Source organism: Lactuca serriola, chromosome 8 (genome assembly GCF_051521515.1).
Source record: "Lactuca serriola cultivar US96UC23 chromosome 8, Lser_US96UC23_V15, whole genome shotgun sequence".
NCBI classification, from domain to species: Eukaryota; Viridiplantae; Streptophyta; class Magnoliopsida; order Asterales; family Asteraceae; genus Lactuca; species Lactuca serriola.
This window is the reverse complement of record NC_136415.1, coordinates 310,594,404-310,617,502: the sequence shown is the minus strand read 5'-3', so window position 1 is coordinate 310,617,502 and position 23,099 is coordinate 310,594,404.

The window sequence follows — 23,099 nt, the reverse complement described above, 5'->3', positions numbered from 1 at the left end:
GTAGTTTAAAAGTCCCAAAAATGAACTACAATGGTGTTTTTCATGTCCAAAATGGTAGATTTGTGTATGTATATAATCGCTAAGGTATTTGATAACCCCGTAAATCAACATGTTTTTAATACTCCATGTGAGTTTTATAACCATGCTAATGACCCAGACTGCCTGTAACAACCTTCTTCAGGTGTTGGAATGTTATGACATTTGTCACCCCCAGACTTGCCGGTCTAACTGTAGCTAATAGTTTAGGTGCGGGATTGTCAATCCCGTATAGATCTATACACAAGTATCACGCTCCCCCTACAACAGATTATGGTATATAATACAGGACTTAATAATGCATACTCGAAAGTACGTGAAATGTCTCACAAACCTAGAATAAAACAGATTTACGTGTGAAAATGTCCATTTGTTCCTGTATATGAAAATCTCTTTGATATGGTACTTCTAGTATGTAAAATTTCATAAATATCTAGTACACTATCTTATGTAATCGTATCTCTTGTAATTGTATGTCTTGAAATTTGTATGCCTTGTAATTGTATGTAATCGTATCTCTTCATATAGTATGTAATGTAATAGTATAAACTCATTAATAAACTGACTCTTGTGTGATTCCTTGTACTTGGAATGGTAAGTAGTATATCCTAACTATACCTATTATAGTTACTAGTATTGTGCGTGTATAACTAAAGTATGCCTTTGCTACTCAAAGGTACTGAACCAACTGATGGAAACTTTTGTGTGTATATATGTATACAGAATATATATATATATATATATATATATATATATATATATATATATATATATATATATATATCTATATGTGTGTGTGTGTGTATTTGACAATAAAAATATAAAAGAAGTTTTGTAAAACCTTTGAAAAGTTTAATAAATAAGAGATGATGACTTGATGTCAGTTTATAAAACGATTTGAAAGTAGTTTGTTTGATAAGAACAATTACTAGTATAAGAAGACTTTTGTTTGAAACACGATTCTAACAGCGTTTGAAAGGAAACATAAAGTATGTAAGACATTTTGATAAAGAGTTCTTAACATGTAAAAATGTTTGTCGTAAACTATTATAGTTTTTCCAAAAGTTTGTTTCGTTATATAATAAACCCTAGTGAAATGCTCACTTAAATGAACATAAATGAACATATATACTCAAAGTATAGATAAAGTGTTTGATTCGTATATGTTTAGCAACATATTTAATTTAAAAAGACAAGATGTTACCGTGATATATTTTGTGTATGAAAGTTTCCATGTAGTAGTTATGAATCACATATGGTTTACTTGATAAAAAGAGTATATAATTAAACTTTAGGTTACACACGATAATAACCGTGTGTTTACTTGATAAAAAGAGTATATAATGAAACTTTAGGTTACACACGATAATAACCACGTGTTTACTTGTATTCCCCCCATTAAAAGTGTATAAAAGCATTGATAACACATTTGAAAATGTAGTTTACAGGGGTATGAACTCACCGAAGAAAGTGCATGATTTGAAGAAAACAAGATTTTCCCGGGCGGCACCTCGACCGGAAAGTGACAAGATTCTCGGGAATCTCAGGGCTTCGGACCCTCGTCGGGGCTTAGATATGAAACCGGGAAGTCAGGATATTGTCGGCACGAAAAACAAGGTTAAAATGTGAGAGAAGTGAAGAAAATGAGCAACGATGGCCGGCACCCCTGCATTCTATTTATAGGGTGCTGAAAGAGGGATTACGTTGGGCATAAATTCGGAGTATGCTGGGCGTAATTTCGGAGTACGCGGGGCGTACTCGTTACGTTGGGCGTTATTTCGGAGTACGCTGGGCGTACTCGTTATGCTGGGCGTAATTTCGGAGTACGTTGGGCGTACGCGACGTCAGCGCTTACCACATCCTCGGGCGGAGCATTGGATGGGAACCTGAGCGACGTGGACGAACCGAGGCCTAGCACTCGAGTACGATGGGCGTAGAGGGTACGCTGGGCGTAAATTGTCTTGGTGTGTGTGCCTCGAACTTGTAAATTCCATAACTTTCGCATACGGGCTCTGTTTTTTACGTTCTTTATATCCACGCGAAGGTGAGAAAATACTCTACAACTTTCATTTAGACTCCGTCGGCTAATTTTGACTTTATTTTATTATTATATTTTAATTAATAGGCCGGGACACGATAACTTTGTTAAAAATCCATAACTTCTTTATCCGACGTCCGTTTTTGTTTGTCTTTTTACCATCGAACTACTATTGTCGAGACCTTCAACTCTCATTTAAGTTGTGTTGGCTAAAAAACGCTCGATCTTTATTTCGAGTTTTTAGCTTTCTAACGCTGTTACGAAACTTAGAAAATTTGTAACTTCTTCATACGAAGTCCGTTTTGGGCGTTCTTTTTATGCATGATCACAATTTAGCGTAATCTACGACTTTCGTTTAGATACCTAAGGCTAAAAAATTTTGTATCGAAACTTTGCATTTTACGTCTATCAGCGTTGTTGGTTTTTGCCGCGAATCTTAGATTGGTCATAACTTCTTCATTGTAACTCGGATTTTATTGTTCTTTATATGTACGAAAACCTTGATACAATTCCCACCACTTTATTTAATGCAAATAAGATTTTAGGAAAGTTAAATTTTGACCTAAATTTGACTGGTGTTACATTATATTGTCTCAAAATGTCGGGTTGTCACACTTTTGCTGCCTACTTCAGAGAAAATCAATAAGATGACATAAATATGAGAGCATACCACGCCACTCTAAGCTTTCTGAAGGATTATGTTGCATAATTATGGCAATGTGACTACGAGCTTGCACACCTCTACGGAACATAACAATTTGTTGCCAAGATGGGCTTCGTTCTTCCAGAAGCCGAAGTTCTTGCTGATGGTCCCATTGAAGAACCGGTTCTAGGTTTTGTTTACACCATAAGGAAAAGAAACAAAAAGGGAAAACATCTAGTTCCGAACAAGGCCTTGAAGAAGTTCATATCCCGGACATCCTAGTCTGATGCTCTAGAGCATGTCAACACAAAGTTTGTAAGTCATTTGGCGTGGTACATAGAGGTCCGAGAGTGCTTATTCCGAGCATACACATTCATCAAGGAATAAATGAAGTAAGCTTGCTGGATTGCTAATTTCACTTAGGGGAGATTGTTAGAACCTAAAAGTGAACCTATAGCAATCCTAAGTCCACATTCCGAAGCTCAGGCATTCTGGAGTAGGTGTTCCAGAGTCAATAATAAAGGAGTAGTCCGGAACATAGTCCAGACCATAAATAAAGATGAAGAGAAGACTGAAGACATTCCGGAGTGACTCTCACGTCCGGAATGAATGGTGATCCGGAAGAACCTTATTTTGTGTTAAAGTATTTATTGTATTTGTACTTGTTTTTATGTAACGTTTCATAGGACTTAGTCTATTATCTTATTTGAGCAATCAGAATGTCAGAAATATTTCTTTTCTCCGGTCCTATGTAAACATTGTTGTTAATTCGATGTAGCCTTTACTCTTATTTAAAGGAGCATTCAATACAAGTCAACCACAGATCTTTCACTTACTTTTGGCATATTTATTAAGTTAATTGAAACATTCTTCTTATTCTTCATTTATTAACTTTACTTTGATCATTTACTATCTCATTCTTCATTTAATGTCTTGATTATTTGTTGAATATTTTCTCTAAGATTTGACTGGTCTTTCCAGGCTAGACTTGAACTATCAGTAGCAAGCAGACATTGATCTTAAGAATTCATTCAAGGTTTGAGTTCTTAAACCTTGTCCCTGTGCATCGATCTTGTTTTCTCAAACTGGTTTCATGGAGAAAACAGATGATGCTGACACAGTTGTGCTTGAAAAGAAAAGGCTTTCTGAAAGATAAAGGAAGTTAAGACGCTCGAAAGGTTAATGTAACTTTTGGATCAAGAAAAGGAAATGTAAATGTTATTACTGAGGAGGTTTTTGAATTGTATCCTCAGATGACTTAGAATGAATGAATTTTGAAAAAGAAAAGATACAAGTAACTAGATGAGCTTAATGCACGAAAAGTGAAATTCGATGCAGAAGATGATGAGCTTAAGAATGCTGAACAAATTCTTGCAAGAAAGAAAATGTTATTTCTGAATGGATGCTTGATCGGATGCAAAAAGAGGCAATTGATGATCCGAACTTGTTTTGGCTAGAACCGAAGACATTCTTTGATACTAAAAACAATGTTGAGTGTCATTTCGATTTTACGATCACTCTTGGAGTTTTTCTAGTAAATTCTTTGAAAATATAGAGAAAGTTCCTCTATCAAATGCTATAACAAAGAAGAAACTCTTTTTGTTTTATCTAAAGTTTTCTAAGCCATGGTAGGAATCCTGGAGTCTGAAGAGAATTGTAGGACTCAAGGTTGGGCTTACTGAGAAGGCTGATGGCTTTCTGAATATTCACTTCAAAGCTTACAGAGGTCAAAACCGCATCATTCATGAGTTTACTATGGATGACTTTCCTTTTAGAAGCCCTTATGATTGGATTTTAATGTTCAATATTGTTGGAAAAGATATGGAGAAGTATGATCCAATTTATTAACATCTGAGGAAAATGATCAAATGTTACATTTTGGAAATGTCAAAAAGGGATGTGCAGATTGCAGCAGTGCTAAAAAGGACACGTATCTAAAGGCATTTGAACAACCTGATAATATTTACATTATTAAGGCTGGAATAATCGATAAAGAAAAATGGAGTAGTGCTGACAAGGAACAGGAAGAAAAGGTGATCAATACTTAATCTTTTTATTTCAGAGATAAGCATTTATATTCTACAACAACTTTGAATCAAATCTTAGCGAGAGAAGAAGCAAAGACGTCAAATCTAGCTGAAGATACGAAGTGCGTTTCTGATATGATAAAGTGGTACATAACTATTAGAATGGCTATTTTGAAGATTAGTCCAAAGGTTTTCAAAGTTCAAAAGAAGGAATAAATAAAGACTACAACTGCTGCAAATTAACACAAAGGGGGAGATTGTTAGGTTTCGGAAATTGTTGTGTCAATGTTTGTTGGATTAGTGTCTAAGCCCGTAACTATATTTGGTAAGTACTTGACCCGGTTGTGCGTGGTCCTTTTGGATTGCCTTCACCAAAGCAACATGATAGGATAATTTGTTAAATGAGAGGTTATTATGACCTAAGTCCATCCATAATTTTAGCCATAAGGCCCTTATTCCAGAAGCTTCCTTGAACTGTTTATGGCCTAAGTTATCCATTAGCATTTTGTTTGAAACCCTAGTAGCACCAGTATAAATAGGACCCCCAAGGCATCCATATTTCGGCCACTTGATACCCTAGAGAGAGCTGAAATTGTGCCTCTCCACTCTCTCCATTATCATCCTCTTGCTTGTGTGGTGTTTGGAATCAATTAGAGGAGTGACATTTGTGACTCTAAGCTCCAAGGACAAGAAGATTCAAGCTTTGAAGAAGAGGTAATCATCTAGATATGTTTTCTTATGCCAATTTTGAATCATGTACTCTAGATCTAGGGTTTATACATCTTGGATGAATTGCATGTACAATAGAGAAGTGTAGATCAGCGCTTTAGGGTTTACATGAGCACATAGGATGTTATTTTCTATAAAACCCATCAATGGTATCAGAGTCATGATTGGCTTCTTTTGTATTGATGCTTTGTGTTTCATTCTTGCTTAAAAATCAAGTTTTTGTGTCTTCTGCCTGAAAGACTCGGCGAGTCCCAATGTGGGCTCGACGAGTAGGATGAACTCGACGAGTCCATAAGGGGTCTCGACGAGTCGGGTCGTCAGACAGAGGGATTTTTGGGATTTCTTGCTCTTTTGTTGAAGGATAATTTCCAAAATCGTTTTTGACTAATAAAATCCGAATTTTATTGTTGTTATATGTTTATCCTTACAAAAACAAAAGATAATTACCAATTATTTCAATAATTGATTCCTTATATGATAATATTTGATTATTTAAATATTTGATGAATTATCTTGTAAATAAAATCGATTAGGTCAAATTTAGATAATCATTAAATTAAATGTTTAATTTCAATTATTTTCTATTTGATCCTATGTGTTTTGAAAAAGTTCAAAACTTGCCCACAAGTTTTGAAATTTAAATTTCAACCCCTAGAATGAGCTTTTAATATATATATATATATATATATATATATATATATATATATATATATATATATATATATATATATATATATATATATATATGGGAAAAGTGAATATACCCTTAAGGGTATATAAGATTAGCTACCCAAACCTATCATAATACATCGTTTTGTTTCATATATTAATTATAATGTTTTTAAACTTCAATTCTAACTTGATATAATTTCAAGATTTTCAAGATTTCACTATTATCTTCCTCTTACATTACATATTTTTGTTGAACACCTACTAGGTTATATATATTATAATTGAAAATGAAAATTATGTAACAGGAAGATAAATGTGAAATTTATAAAAATCTTGGAAGTAAATCAAGTTAGAATTTGAATTATAAGAATATAGGAGAGTTACAATATATATATATATATATATATATATATATATATATATATATATATATATATGAAACAAAACGACGTAGTATGGTGAGCTTGGGTACCTAAACTTATATACCTTTAAGGGTATATTCACTTTTCACACACATATATACATATATATATACATATATATATATATATATATATATATATATATATATATATATATATATATGTATGTATAAGTTAAATGCTAGTCTTACAGTTAGTAGGCCTCATTCACGAAGCCGATCTATAATGGGGGTATAAGGATATAGCCTATAAAATGGTCGTTCAATGGGTGTCCACTCTTACCCACCGCTTCCTTGATTGGTGGAGGGTCGTTAGCCGAACGGGTCAGCTAGGGCAACCCTTTCCTCATTAAAAGTACAATGAATCTATAAAAGTAACTAAATGTATTTACAAAATTCCTAATCTTAGTTACTTTAGGCAAAAGTGAATTGATGCAATTCCATTAAATTACACTTTGTACCTTTGCTAAGACGTTGGTGGATTGTGTGTGGTTAACCGGCACACTAATTGGGTTTTAAGCTAAGGTGGAGTGTGTGTAGTTAACCGGCACATCGAATAAGTGACTGTAGCAATGAGGGCACCATATACATTTGCATGGTTACTCACACCCGCTTTGTGATCTTCGACATCCCAGTCACAAACTTGAGGGGCATATCGAGATTTAAACATGTCATTGAGAAGTTCAATGAATCTCAAAAGATCTAGGAGTTTTCATTGCATTTAAAACTTAATCCCTTTTTTGTTTTTCATGGTGGAAAATTAGTGAATCGTCATTCACTTATCTTCAAATAATTTACTTGTTAGACTGCATCCCTCTTCTAATTTGTAAACAATGTTGTTGGATTATAACCCTAATTTCTCATTTGGGTGTTTAATTGGGGATTCATTTCTAATCAAACTTTGTTCTTTTTCCTTTTCAGATGTCCAACGTCTACAACAACACTTCAGGATCAAATTCCTCAGGCTCGTTGTCACTCATGAACTTTTGCGGGAGAGTGGTCTTTGACGGGACCAATTTCAATGATTGGATCCGCAACACCCGAATGGTTACTCGTTACAAGGACAAAGAGTATGTCCTTGATGAGAAGCTAAAGGAAATCAATATCAACACTGCCTCTGTTAAAGTGATCACGGCCTTTAAGGCTCATGTGCATGATGCTACGAAAGCCCATTGCATCATGATGGCGACTATGATTGCAGAACTCCAGAAGTACTATGAGGACATGTATCCCTATGAGATGCATCAAGATTTCTTGGACCGGTACCTCCAGAGGGCTAGGCAAGAAAGGTACGAGATCATCACTTCAATGATCACTGCCAAAATGGGTAGCGTAGAGTCCCTTACCACCCATCTGCAAAAGTTGAAGAGATATGTCGATCGCCTGCTAAAGTTGAATGTGAACTTTGATGAAGAGCTGGAAATTGACATCATCCTTCACTCCTTGCCTCTCTGCTACAACCAATTCTGCGTGACCTACCACATGAATAAGGAACATGTCACTTTGAGCAAGCTTCAAGGATTGCTAAGGACTACTGAGAGCAATCTCAAAGATAAGTCTGTTGCATCATCTCCTTCTACCGCTGCTGCCCCAGTCCTAGCAATTGGGCAAGGGAAGGGTATGAAGAGGAAGGCTCCCTCAAAGAGCCACCATACGGGAAAGTCCCAAGATGGTACCTCTTCTAGTGGAACCAAGGTTGGTTCTGCAAAACCCAACTCCAACCCCAAGGAGGCAGAGTACCACCACTACCACAAGATATGGCATTGGAAACGAAGCTGCCCAGAGTATCTGCAAGCAATCAAGGATGGAAAGATCAAGCCATCCTACGCAAGTATATACACTATTAAAGCTAATGATTAATCACATGCTATTTCTTGGGTACTTGATACAGGATGTGGTTTTCACATTTGTTCTGGTTTGCAGGGCCTAAGAAGAAATAGGGATGTGGAGCATGGGAAGAAAAATTTGGTCATGGGGAACAACAGATCGTCGCCTGTCAGCAAGATTGGAGTTTAATCTTTGATGCTCAGTAGTGGATTAGGATTAGATTTAAATAATTGTTTCTATTTGCCAGATTGGCAAGAAACATCATTTCATTTCATGGTTTGTATAGACATGGTTTTAGATATTGATAATGAAAAAGGTTCTATTAATGCTTATCTTAATGGTGTTTTCTATTTTGAAGCATTGCCTTGTAATGGAATTTATGAAACTGTGATGGTTGTAGACAATTTAGGAAATGATTTATTGTGTATTGATTCTTCCAATGGTTTGGATATATCATGCTTGTAACATTGTCATCTTGGACATGTCAATAAGAAACGTACATCCCAAATCCAAAACGGTGGAGTTTTGGAGTCATTCGACCTTAGGGATGATGACGTGTGCGAGTCTTGTTTACTTGGAAAGATGACCAAGTCACCCTTCACTGGCACTTGTGAAAGGGGTGAGGGTCTATTTGATCTCATACACACCGATGTGTGTGGGCCCTTTAGATCCAACACAAGGGATGCAAGCCGATTTTCTGTGACTTTTACCGATGATTATAGCAAATATGGGTATATCTAGTTAATCAAACACAAGTCAGAAACCTTTGAAAAATTCAAAGAGTTTAAACAAGAAGTGGAGAATCAGTTGTGCAGGAAAATCAAGATCCTTCGATCTGATCGAGGTGGAGAGTTCCTAAGCCTTGAATTCCATGACTACCTCAAGGAATGCAGAATCGTTTCGCAATTGACACCACTTAGGACACCGTAGTTGAACGGTGTGTCTGCGAGGCATAATCGAACGTTGCAAGACATGGTTCGTTCCATGATGATTCGTGCTTCGCTACCTATCTCATTCTGGAGGTATGCCTTAGAGATTGTTGCCCATATCCTTAAATTAGTGCCTACGAAGAAGGTTGCCAAAACACCTCACGAGATGTGAACAGGGAAAGCTCCCTCGTTGGCACATATCAAGGTTTGGGGTTCCGAGGCTTCTGTAAGACGAGAGACTCACGACAAGCTTGAACCTCGTAGTGAACGTGTATTTTCATCGGCTACCCACAGAAGTCCTTTGGATATCTCTTCTATAGACTGAGTGACAATGTTTTCTTCGTTGCGAGGAGAGGGGTTTTCCAAGAGCGAGAACTCATAAGCCAATGGGATAGTGGGAGGCAAATCGATCTTGAAGAGATTCAAGAGTCGAGCGATGAAGGAACCTCTAACGCTGGCGCTCAACCCGAGGAGGAAACTCTGGTTGAACCGATTGACGAGTCCTTACCTCATAGATGTTCCGAAAGAGTGAGATTTCAACCCCAGTTTTATGGTTTTCATATTACTACAGAAGGGGATGTATTCATTAGTGATTTTACACAAGTGATTTTGGACCAAACTAACAGCTATAAGGAAGCCATGGCAGGCCCGGAGTCTGCAAAATGGAAGGAGGCTATGGACAACGAGATTTAGTCCATGTATGACAACCAAGTTTGAAATTTGGTTGACAATGTACCAGGTCGTAAGACGGTCGGGTTCAAGTGGATCTTAAAGAAGAAGACCGACATAGATGGGAATGTACACACCTACAAGGCGCGATTGGTTGCGAAGGGTTTCACTCAAACTCCCGGAGTTGACTATGATGAAACCTTCTCACTGGTTGCGAAGATAAAGTCTATTAAGGTGATGTTGGCCATTGTTGCATTTAATGACTATAAGATATGGCAGATGGATGTCAAAATCGCTTTCCTTAACGGGAAGTTGGTTGAGGATGCTTACATGGCTCAGGCAGAGGGTTTTGTCGATGCGAAGCACCCTAATAGAGTGTGTAAGCTTGAGAAGTCCATTTATGGACTGAAACAAGCATCTCGCAGATGGAATCTTTGTTTCGATGAGAAAGTCAAAGAGTTTGGTTTTCTATAATGCGAGGATGAATCATGTGTATATGTCAAAGCTAGTGGGAGTATAGTTAGCTTCCTCGTATTGTATGTGGATGACATACTACTCATAGGAAACGACATCCCGACGTTGTAGGAAGTCAAGTCCTGGCTTAGGAAGTGCTTCCCTATGAAGGACCTCGGAGAGGCTACCTATATTATGGGAATAAGGATTGTGAGAAACAGAAGTAAAAGACTAATAGGATTTAGTCAGAATACTTTCTTGGACAAAGTACTCAAACATTTCAGTATGGAGGACTCAAAGAAAGTGGATTTACTAATTCAAAGTAATGCTAAGTTGAGTAAGACTTAATGCCCGAGTACCGAAGTCGAGATAGCAGAAATGAGCCAAGGACCATACACTTCTACAGTTGGCTTGATTATGTATGCTATGACTTGTATTCGCCTTGATGTGGCCTTCGCTTTGAGCATGGTCAGTAGACATTAAGGGAACCATGGAAAAGTACATTCGACCGCAGTCAAGAATATTCTTAAGTACCTTCGGAGGACCAAGGAATGGTTTCTAGTCCTCGGTAGGAGTGATGACTTAAGGGTGCAAGGGTATAGTGACGCCAGTTTTCAGACCGACAAGGATAACTAGCGTTCGCAGTCGGGCTGGGTCTTTACCCTAAATGGAGGAGCAGTAACTTGGAAAAGTTCCAAGCAGGAGACCGTAGCTGATTCAACGTGCGGATCAGAGTATATAGCGGGGAGCGAAGCGTGAAAGGAGGAAATATGGTTGAAGAATTGGAGACCTTGGAGTTGTTCCAGTGATAAAGGATCCCATGGAAAAATTATGTGATGACGAAGGAGCGGTTGCCTAGACCAAGGAACCAAGGGATCATGGCCGATCTCGACATATCGACAGAAAATATCACTTTATTCAACATCGTGTGGAAGAAGGACTCCTCGTAGTGAAGAGGGTATCATCGGAGGATAACCCAGCAGATCCACTTATGAAGTCATTGTGTAGGGTTAAGCACTTGCAACACACTAGGAGCATCAGGCTGAAGGATGATATTAGTTTAGATTAGATAGTTTAGAAACATGTAATGGATAAATTGTAATTAACATTCGATGATTAAATAAAAGAGTATTATTTATTAGTAATGTTATTGTATTATGTTGATTACTTACCTATTGTTTCACTTTGCATGTTTTGACTTCCTGAATAATAACATTATTCGAATGTTCCACAATCACTCATACTTTGGAAGTAGGTATGAAAGAAGATTGTCATGAATTGGCATGTAGATTGTCTAATGTGTATTAGACATATCAAAGGATTGTTGCAACATTCATGAGTGCTTATGAACTTGATTTGAGCATTGGATTAAACCCACGCTTGCTGGAATCACTTCATCAAATTTAGCTCGAGTGATCCCAAGACGATAATATCATATGTTCTTAAAACCTAGATATATGTTTTATTGTTAGCTAATTGGTTGTGCACTGATAATGCGTAAACGCATCAGTAACTTGATGTCATAAAATGCATTGTTGTGTATGATTTAATTAGTGAATAGTAAACAAATATAATTCGAAGTTTTTTTGTTCGTTTTATCCTAAGAGGGTAAAAGCGATATCGGGGTCCCTTGATGATTTGGTTTGACTTATGTCTCGGGCCCGGTCAGGACTGAATTGATGTGTTCAATTAAGCTTAATATTAGACGACTCACAGATAGCGAAACAAACTGATGGACAATAAGTATGACTATGTTCCATGTAATTGTCCGCACGATATCTAGAATGGAGGACTATACGATTCCTTATCTAAAGGACAGGTTACTGATAAGATCAGAGTTTGATAGTGTCCTCGAGAGCTATGATTGCTAATTGGATTGTACTTACATTTGTAGTTACTAGACTTATCCAAGTGGGAGATTGTTGGATTAGTGTCTAAGCCTGTAACTATATTTGGTAAGTACTTGACCCGGTTGTGCATGGTCCTTTTGGGTTGCCTTCACCAAAGCAACATGATAGGATGATTTATTAAATAAGAGGTTATTATGATTTATTAATATATTATTTCAATAATATATTAAAGCAGAATCATATAATTAAATTAATGTTAGACAAGAGTTAATTAAGAAATTAATTTTGTGGCTAAAAGACATTAATTTAATATCAGGGACTTAAACTGTAAAATGTGTGATAGTTGAGTATTGGGCTGAGGAGCCTCTTGGACTAGGCATGGACGAAATTGGGATGTGTCTATCCATATCTTCGATTCGCACCCAAAGGATCGACTCGCACCCAAATCAAACAACACCAAGGCAGGTACAGAACTAACAAGAAAAGTACCTATGCATAACACAATATAAGAACAAAAAAAGTTCAATTAAATAAGTAAAAGAACACATATCAGCCACAACATCAGGTGTTGTGAGGACCTCCTCCGCTGTCAGCTGAAAGGCTCTCCTGCGAGCCTTTGTTGCCTCGACCTTCGCTGACCGACTCTCTGTAGCTCAAACAACACTACGTGCAGACCTCTGTGCTGATTCCTGAAGTTGCTGCGGGCACTTGGCCTTCCGATGGCCAGTTTGGTTGTAGTGAAAGCAAACTGCAAACCCCTTGGGGCAATCCCTCGTGATATGCCCCTCCCTGCCACCCTTGTAGCACACCCTCGCTCTGCATACCCCATCATGACTCTTGCTGCACATCCCACAACTGCGGCCCTTCTGGCCCCCAGATCTTGAATCAGTGTGATTTGCCCTCTTGGCTGCCGGCTGAGATTGTGTCGGCTGCCGATCCCTCCCCTGAGACTCCGCCTCCTCCCTGGCCTGAGTCTCTAGATCAATCTTCCTCTTCCGAGCATTGACCTGGAGCTGAACAAATGTCCGATATGTCGAGTTCACCACAAACTCACGAATATCCCTCCTTAGTATGCTTAAATATCAGCTCATTCGTGCATGCTCGGTAGACACGTGCTCAGGGAAAAACAACGCCCTCTCATTGAACACCCTTGTAATCACTTTCACAAACTATGTCCTCTGCTTGAGGGACAAGAACTCCTGGGCCAACCATTCCCTCTCCACCGAGGAAACATACTCATCTCGAAACATAGTAGTAAACCTCTCCTAAGACACTGCGGTGAGCTCGGCAAGAGTGAAGTTGGCTGTCACGAACTTCCACCAGTCCTTCGCCCCCAAACGAAGCTGGTTCAGTGCGAACCGTACCCTCAAATGTTCCCGACAGGAACAAGTGTAGAAACAACCCTCAATGTCAGAGATCCATCTCATTGAGGCAATCAGATCCTGAGTCTCGTCAAACTCTGGTGGCTTCATGTTGTTGAAATCTCAGTACAACAATGAGTCACCCCCATGTGGCCTGGCAGCAATGACAGCTGCGGTGGCTGCAACAGCAGCCGGCTCAGTGATAGCAGTGTATCGCTCGTCAAACTTCTCAATCTGTGTGGTCTTAATAGACCCGAACATATCTGGGATAGCCTCTTGGATAGCTGCGGCCACCTCATCATGAATCATCGTGTGAATCTCCTCATCGTTGACCCCACTGTTCTCAGGGTTCTGGCGTGTACTCACCATGATGTCTCCGAAACATAACACAAACTAATTAGAGACTCAATCAAGAATACTCACACTCGATCACCCATCCCTACTTGTTCCTTAGCATCCTAAGGATTCTTACTTGAACTACTCACCGATCCGGTGTTTCTAGTAGTATGTGCCCAATACTACCTTCCACACTGCATTTGTGTTCATTCCAAGTCTCCCTCCTAGGATCCTAACATCGACTACTCTCATAGAAGACCTCTCATAAGCTCATCTCTGCTACATATTCGCACTCAAGCAACTCACAAGTAGTAGTACCTCCTAGGCTAACACATCATAATTCAGGCCAATCTAGTCCTAAAATATGAAATACCTAGCCTACTCTCTAGCATGCATAATATATCTCATAATATATCATGAATATCTCGTAACACAGAAATAAGGGTATTTTGGGAAATCACCGTTCGGGCTCTAGCTGATTGTACACACTGCTCTTTCTTGTTTTTCTCTTAGAAACTCTTACTCGTTTTACAAAAATCATTTCTTTCTGAAATTTTTTCTTGAATCCTCAGTTTGAGTCCATACATACCCGAAGGTGCATCCGAATCCCTCAAATCAAGGCTCTGATACCAACTTGTAACGATGTAAATTTTCAAACCAATTTTTTTTCATTTTTAAAACACAGAAAAATCATATATTATATTTCATAAAAATCATAAGTGTCTCAATGTCAACATGAATCCACACAAAATTCAAATCCTAGAATCCTCAACATAATCTCGAACAGGTGTGTAAAATCATGTCGGTGCCTTCCTGCGATCCTCAGAGGTACCTGAAACACATAACACCTAACACAGTAAGCACAAAGCTTAGTGAGTTCCCAAAAATGTCATGCACAAATAAGTAGCCATTCAAGGCTATAGCTCTGTAAGACCCTCCGATCAATGTGTCTCAATGGGACCCTCCAGTCCCACAGCTCGTTGGACCCTCCGGTCCGTTCTGGTTGGGACCCTCCAATCCTATGGCTCGTTGGACCCTCTTGTCCGGTCTGGTTGAGAACCCTCCGGTCTCATAGTTCGTCGGACCCTTCGGTCCGGTCTAATTATCACATAATATAGCATACAACACATATATCACACAGAAAATACATAACTCAAGCAAGCACATATGACCCTCTGGTCACACATAATTACCACCCTAGGTAAAGTATAGTGAGAATACTCACCTCGAAGCAAGCATGCTTATACTCCTCGTACACAAATCACCGATCTAGCCTCTGCCTAATACAGGTGATGATTATTCTCTAATTAGACCATAATTCTAATAAACTCATATTAACCCCTCCTATGTCTTGGTAAGGGTAAAAGACCATGTTGCCCCTCCATGGTCTCAGTTACTCATATTTGGTCAAAACTCTAAAAGTCAACCGAAGCCAATCTTGAGTCAACAGTCCATGTTGACGCAACTCGTCGAGTGCATTAGGAGGACTCGTCGAGTCCCCTCGTTCCGTTAGAGACCTTATGAAAACCAAGTCTACTCGTCGAGTTGACCCGCTAACTCGATGAGTTACAGCATGTTCAGACTTATCGGGATAAACCCTATACGACTCGTCCAGTCAGCTCATGGACTCGAAGAGATCATTCAGTATCTACTCCCATTCAAACCTTTTAAGGCAGATATATCACTCCAACTACTAGATCTAGGCTCCTTAGTCTCGATTGTCATGTAAAGCTTCGATCTTTACGTTCATGCATGGCATATTTGCTCCATAATGCCATTACAAGCTCTAAGGACAGGTTAGATGTTCATGAGCTTTCCTCTAGCTCAATAAAGCTCAGATTTTTGGACTCTCAAGGCCTCCTATAGTCCAGATCTGAGGTTCTAACCTCAAACCATGCTAAAATAACTCGAGGACACAAGATGATTCGAAGAAAACCCTCAAAACTCCCAAAAATGAGATCTAACGAAATATGTGGCCAAGGTGAGAGGTTTTTACCTCTGACTAGATGCTAATGATAGAAGATCACTAGATCCATAGCCTCTCCTTGATCAGATTCACAATGCTTCTCAAATCCTCCTCCAATGATGCACAAGAATGCTCAATATGTCCTCTCTCTCTCCCTCTCTCTCTCTCTCTCTCTCTTTACACAACGATTGGGCAGGTTTAGGGTTTCTCTCTATGAAGTGTGGTCGCATAAGGAGGCTATAAGTGCCTTTAAATAGGTCCCAAACACGTAGATTTAGGGTATCTCATTCCAGTGCCTACTCGGCGAGTCGGATCTCGGCCTCGTTGAGTAGATCATTAAACCCACATGGCCATTCGCGATACGACTCGACAAGTCATAGCACCAACTCGTTGAGTCACTCTATAAACTTCCAAAAATAAATAATCAAAATGATGTACCTGGTATTCCGAATGTTACAAAAATGATTTGTTAATATACTATGTGTGTAATATATTAATTGGAAATAGATAGTTGAATTGTTTATTTATTATATGATTAATTTGCAAATCAGTTAGAATTGATTAATTATTTATCAGAATTAATATGGAATTAATTCAGGATTAATTGGAAATAATTAAAGGAAAAAGGGTGAATTGTAATTGTTCAATAGGTGAACAAAAGAAGCAATTCTGGAACACTCCATGGCATGGATAGTTTTAGAGGATTTCTGGAAGCCTCAAAGTTACATAAAATGAAAGGATTTGAATTAGGATTAAATGTATAATTTAATCAATTCAAGTTTTTCTTTGCCTTCAAGTTACTTAAACTATAAATAGGACCCCTTGGCTTGCTATATTCGTTAACCACATTATCTAAAGGCATAGGAATGAAATTCCGTTCATATCTCTGTTCTCCTCCTTATTCTAGGGTTTCTTGTTTTGGGTGTGAGCCATTAGAGGCATCATCCTTTTGGTTTTTGCTTTCCAAGGAACTTTAAGAGGATTTGATTTGATTATTTCCTATAATAATCAAAAGGTATGTAACCCTAATCTTTATGCTAATTTCAATATTCATAGCATCTCTATAGAGTTTCTTGATGTTCATAGGTTATTTTTATTAATAGACAAAACATAGATCCTTTCTAGGTTGCATGTGAACTTAAGGGTTTAAGTGTTTTTCCACCATATGAATTTTTTTATAACCTAGAAAATCCATCAGTGGTATCAGAGACTTAGTTTTGTAATTGGTTGTGTATAATAGTGAATTGATAAATATTATGGTTTATTGAAATTGAACCCTAATGACATTATTTTTGCAAAAGACTAGGGTTCTTGAAACCCTAGCCTCTACCTGTATTTTTGAAAATGATAGGGTTTCTAGTTTCCTTAATTACAATTTAAATGCCTTAAAATTTGGATAATTAAAACCTAGTAACCCTAATCCCTTTATTGTCGAAAATAAGAAGGGATATTGGATTAGAGTTAAATTTGAATTATTTTATTAATTGTTTAATTGAAAATAATTATTTAGTCCCCAATGATTTATATTTAAATTATTTTATTAATTGATTAATTGAAGATAATTATTTAAAACCCTAATGATTTAAATTAATTTAATTGTTTAATTAAAGGATAATTGGTAAACCATTAATTGTTTAAAAATTAATTAATTAATTATTTAATTTCAAAAATTAATTTTCGACCTTGTATTTTGAAAACTTTTAAAATACACCATACACTATATATGATTACATGCTTAATATATTATATGTATAAGACAAGTCAAAAAAATCGCTAGTACGCCTCATTCACGAAGTCATACTATAAGGGGAGTATAAGAAAACAACCTATAAAATGACTATTGAATGGGTTCTCCCTCTCACACACCGCTCTCTTGTTTGGTGGAGAGTCATTAGTCGAACAGATTTGATATAACATAACCTCATTGAAAGTATGATGCTATAAAGTACTAGAACCCACCTTAAAAATCCCACTGTGGTTACTTTAAGAAAAATGTGAAGTGTATCCTAATCCTTGAAAACATACATCGTTTCTTTATGAGTCATTAGTGGAGAATGTGTGGTTAACCAAAACTTGTGTTTACATTTTTTAATAGAGTGTGTGTGGTTAACCAGCACATCAGTGGGAGATTAAAAATCAATTGAGGATGTTTGAGCGGGTTTGCATTGTTACTCACATCTTGATTGTGATCCTCATCATCCCAGTCACATCTAGTAAGAGCATAAACGAGATTAAATATGCCATTGGTAGGATTCAATGAATTTAAAAAGATCTAGGAGTTTCAAGTGATTGAAATTGGTGAAATGTTCTACCTACCTTAAATAATTTTGATTTTGATTATGGCATCCCTCTTCAAAGTTCGAATCGAAAATATGGATCCTAACCTTAATTTAAACTTTGGGTTGATAATTAAGGATTAAAATCAACTAACTTGAATTCTCTCTTCTCCCAATACTAGATGTCAAATCAAGACAATGATGGTATTCCTCTTTCTTTAGGAAAAACATTTCCTCAATCATCTGGAGATGGTCTTCCTCATTCTGTTCAAGGTGAAAATGCCTTCTCTTCTTTGGCTAATTGTGGAATTAGGAATCATCCTTCTTCAACTCTTCCACCTCCTCATCCTATGACTCTCTCAATGTCATGAGTTAAAAGATATGAAACAACTCAAGCCCTTTTGGCATGTAAACATGAAGACGAACATTATGTGTGTGCGCACATTTTGAAAATGAAGTTGTATATTGACAAATTGGATAGGATGGGTGTCGTATTCCCAAGGAAGCACGTCATTAACTTGGTAGTCACATGGTCAGTTCATTAAGAAATTTCATACGAGGAATCTCGATGTGACCCTATTTTCTCTGACCCAAATGTTGGTGGTTGCTAAGGAATAAATGCTTAAGAATACATCTAAAGCAGAGATGCTTTTAGGGTCTAATTCCAAGGTTTCCATGGACATTGGCAATGGTGACATTGGTGGTCCAAAAAAGATTTCAGAGATGGTAACCCAAAGAGTCCATTTGTTTGTACTGACAATTGAATGGACATTGGTTGCAACGTTGCCCAAAGTACCTGAAGGATCTCAGAGATGGTAAAGCCTATCCATATGACTCTACTTTAGGTATATCCATTATCTAACTCTATTATTTTATAAGTGCCTATTCGTAGACTCTTAATACACAATGTGATGATCACATTTTGACGATATTGTAGGATCTAAGAGAAAGAAGGAAGCTTAAGAAGAGTGAGCTAAATCTGATCGTGAGAGATGGACTTTTGTCACATGTCTTGATGGTTGAAATTTGGAGCTACTGTTAAGCAATTAGGATAATTTAATACATTTCTATTATCTTTCAAAGATGTACAGAAAAATAATTTCTCTTTATGCATTGTAAATGTTGGGTTTTAGTATACTACAAAATCCTATGGTGCACATACAACCCTAAAAGCTTTGGATCTATGTTTTTTGTAATTATACATGCAATATTGTTTCCAAAACTTTAAGCCTACAACTAGCATACAAATGATATAAAGTACATAGGATACTAGTTAGAAGTTTACCTTTTTGTGTAGCTTGTAGAACTTGATGAATTTGGCCTTTAAAAGCTTAGCCTCAATAGTGTGGAAGCCACAAATGGAATCACAAGACATCATGGAAAAATGTGGAATTTGAGAGAGAATTCCATGCACCCAAGAACACCCATGGACTCCAAGAACATGCTAAGTGGAATTTTTAGGTTATGGAGCTTGTATTTATATGTGGGATTTCAAGGGTCGTGGGTATAACCCAAATCCATACCCATGGGTATTATGATCCATGGTTCATGTGGCCCAACTCTTTATGTATCCATACATAAACTTGGTCCAACATGGATCATAAGCCCAACACATATAAATATAACTAATTACCATAATTAGTCCTCATAGATTTAATTAGACTTCTTTGATCACTAAATTAATTCCAAATTAATTCTTGATCAATACTAATTTAAACATATGATTTCATATGAATATATTATAACTTATTATATATTAATAAATCATATATATAACCCTCGCTCAAGAATCCATCCTAACAAATTGTCCTGATGATATGCAACCCAAATGGACCATGCTACTCTCAGGTCAAGTACATACCAATAATAGTTATCGGCTTAGACATCTAATCCAACGGTAAGGACATGTTCCAATTTTCTTTTTCAATAAAATGAAGTTTTGGTTTATCTGGTTGCCTCAGTTTATATTTCCTTACATTGGCATAAATGAATATGTTGATTGTGCTTCTAATAAAGGCAATGTTAATTTTGGATTTGATTTTTATGATATCGATTGACAAGAAATCTCATCACCAACTTGAAAGATACTTGGTGTCGTAGAATTCAAAAATGTGTAAAAATGAGGAATCTTGTTCATTGGAAAATTATGTCTTAAATCATTGTTTACATGTTTATGAGAGGCAAGTGAAGGACTAATGGATCTACTACTAGTTGATATGGACTCCTTGGATCCAGCACAAGAGACGATAACTATATTTGTCATGATTTACTGATGCTTCAGTAAATATGATTGCGTTTATAATATTAAACATAATTATGATACTTTGAAGAGATTCAAAGAGTAGCAGAACAAATGAAAGAATCTATTAGACAAAAAGATAAGAGATTCTCCAATTTGAAAATAAAGGAGAGTGATTTAGTATCATGTTTTATAATCATCTTAGTAATTTTAGAATTGTATCACAATTAATATTACAAGAATATCTTAGAGCAATTATATGACTAAAAGAATGAATCGAACAGTATCAGAAATTATTCAATTAAAAGATGAGTCATTCTTTGTTCCAAATCAAGTTTTTAGAGCCATGCTCTAGTAACTATAGATCATATCTTAAAACTCCTTCCAAACTAAGAATGATGATAACAACTCGTAATATGTGGAGTAAAGATTTATTTCCTTACTCTAGTACATTTAGAATTGGAGATTTGATGTTTTCGTTGATCGAGAAACAAAAGATAAACTGAGTCCTATTCTATGAAGTGTTTTCTTGTCGGAAATCTTCATGAACTCTTGAATATTTGTTTTAGCTCATCAATGAGTGTTCATTGAGAGAAAACACATATACCAAGGAGTCAGAAGGATTCATTTTGATCTTGAATTGAAAGAGTGAACTGACAATGATCCTTTCAGTTATCACTAGCACGTAACTTAAGGTTGATAACCTATTGTGTTTCAGTTCACATATTTCTCTGCACTTCCAGTTGATCTGGCAGTGATTATGTGTTGTATGTTCTTCACTTAACTGCAAGAGAAAAGAATGTTGATCAATGAAAATACACGGATCAATATGGGTGAGCTGCTAACAACATTGAAGAACTGGTGGGCTCTTGTGCTGCCAGAAGGCAAGAAATTTAATAGCGGAGTTCAGTCCTTGAAGAAAAAGCTAAATTTGATTTTGGTTAATTGTAAAAATTTTCTTATTATTTTAGGTTGGAATTGAAAGATTCACATGGATGGGAACATATGCACCTTTAAATCTAAATGGAAAAAGGTTTCGCTCTAATTCATGAATATGTTTATGAGGAAATACTTTCGCTAATGGATTTTGAAGATCTGATATATATATATATATATATATATATATATATATATATATATTAGCTGTGTAAATTTCATTCTTAAATTCACAATATGATTATGACATCCCTCTTCATATTTTGAGTTATGAAGAAAGGAAAGGAATTGTTGAACTTTCGAGAGATATATCTATCACTCTTGAAAGGGTTTCAACAAACACACACACTTACATTATTCAACTAAGGTGTATAAGCTTAAGAAGTCTAGTTGGAGACTTATCAAAGCATCACATAACATAAATTTGCACTTCCTTAAGAAAGTCAAAGGGTATTAATTTCTAGAAGCCCAGTTGATTTCTAGGTACATGTCAAAGCTAGCGGGAGCACAATTGTTATGTTGGCATTTCATGTTGCCACTACTATTCGTAGGGAACAATGTCTCCATTTTTGCAAATTGCACAGTTCGGAAATTGTTTCACTATAGTAGACTTAAGGGAGAGGGCACTCATACTTTGTTTCGAATCTAAAGGTTTAGATTGTATAGTTTAATAAAACTTAGTCATAGACAGATATGAACAGTAAGTTGAAATGTTTCAACACTGTAGATTCTATATATATAAATATTATAGCCAGAAATTTAACAGATGTTAGACCCTTGTAATAATTATTTGAGTCCTATATGCTTCAGATATAGGATTGATTACATATGCTATAATATTCGATTATTGTATTTTTCAAATGCTTTTAGCATTGTGTGAAAAAGAATTAGAATTTCATGTGACTAGAGTTTTTAAAAAAACTTTCAAGAACATTCTAATGTTTTACCGAAGATTGGTTTTAGAGATGTATGACATTATTTGTAAAGGAACATAGTGACACTTTTTGGATTTAGATGATTCTTAGTCAGAATTCATGGTCATATGGGAATATAGAAATGCTTCCATAATGGGAAATATCTACAAAATCTACATGTGAGTTGGAAACTTTAATACAATAGTTCAAGAAGTGTACCTTGAATTCGAGACTTCATAACTCTATTAACAAGTTCTAGTGGAACATTCTGTAATGTCGAAGTCTTAGTCCTTGTGACTTTAGAGCCTTGACATCACAGAAAGACAATGCATGTAAAGATGAAATTTTTTGCATCTTAGATAATGATAAGAATTAGGAATTGTGAAATGAGCATCATTGGATTAATGTCTAATCGATCTATTCATAAATGAAGGACTAACGAGAGGCATAGTATGCATGTTTGTATCGTCGCATGACTGTGTTGGGTTTTTATTCAACAATTAGTTTCAAAAGGAACATAAAATTTAGCAACAGAAGACTTAGAAATTTTGAATAACATAAAACCAGTTTACACCCACCAAGGACCATCTTGCAAGTCGAGAAAGATTTTAACACCAACCAAAGAAGAGATGAAGAAATAACATCCGTTATATTCCTTTGGGTCCTCTTGGGAGGCTTGGAAGTTAATGAAGAACGATGAACTTAAGAGACACCAAGAATGACTCAACTTGATATAGAATGCTATTTTTTGTATAAAGCTCTTAAGACACTTAAGCT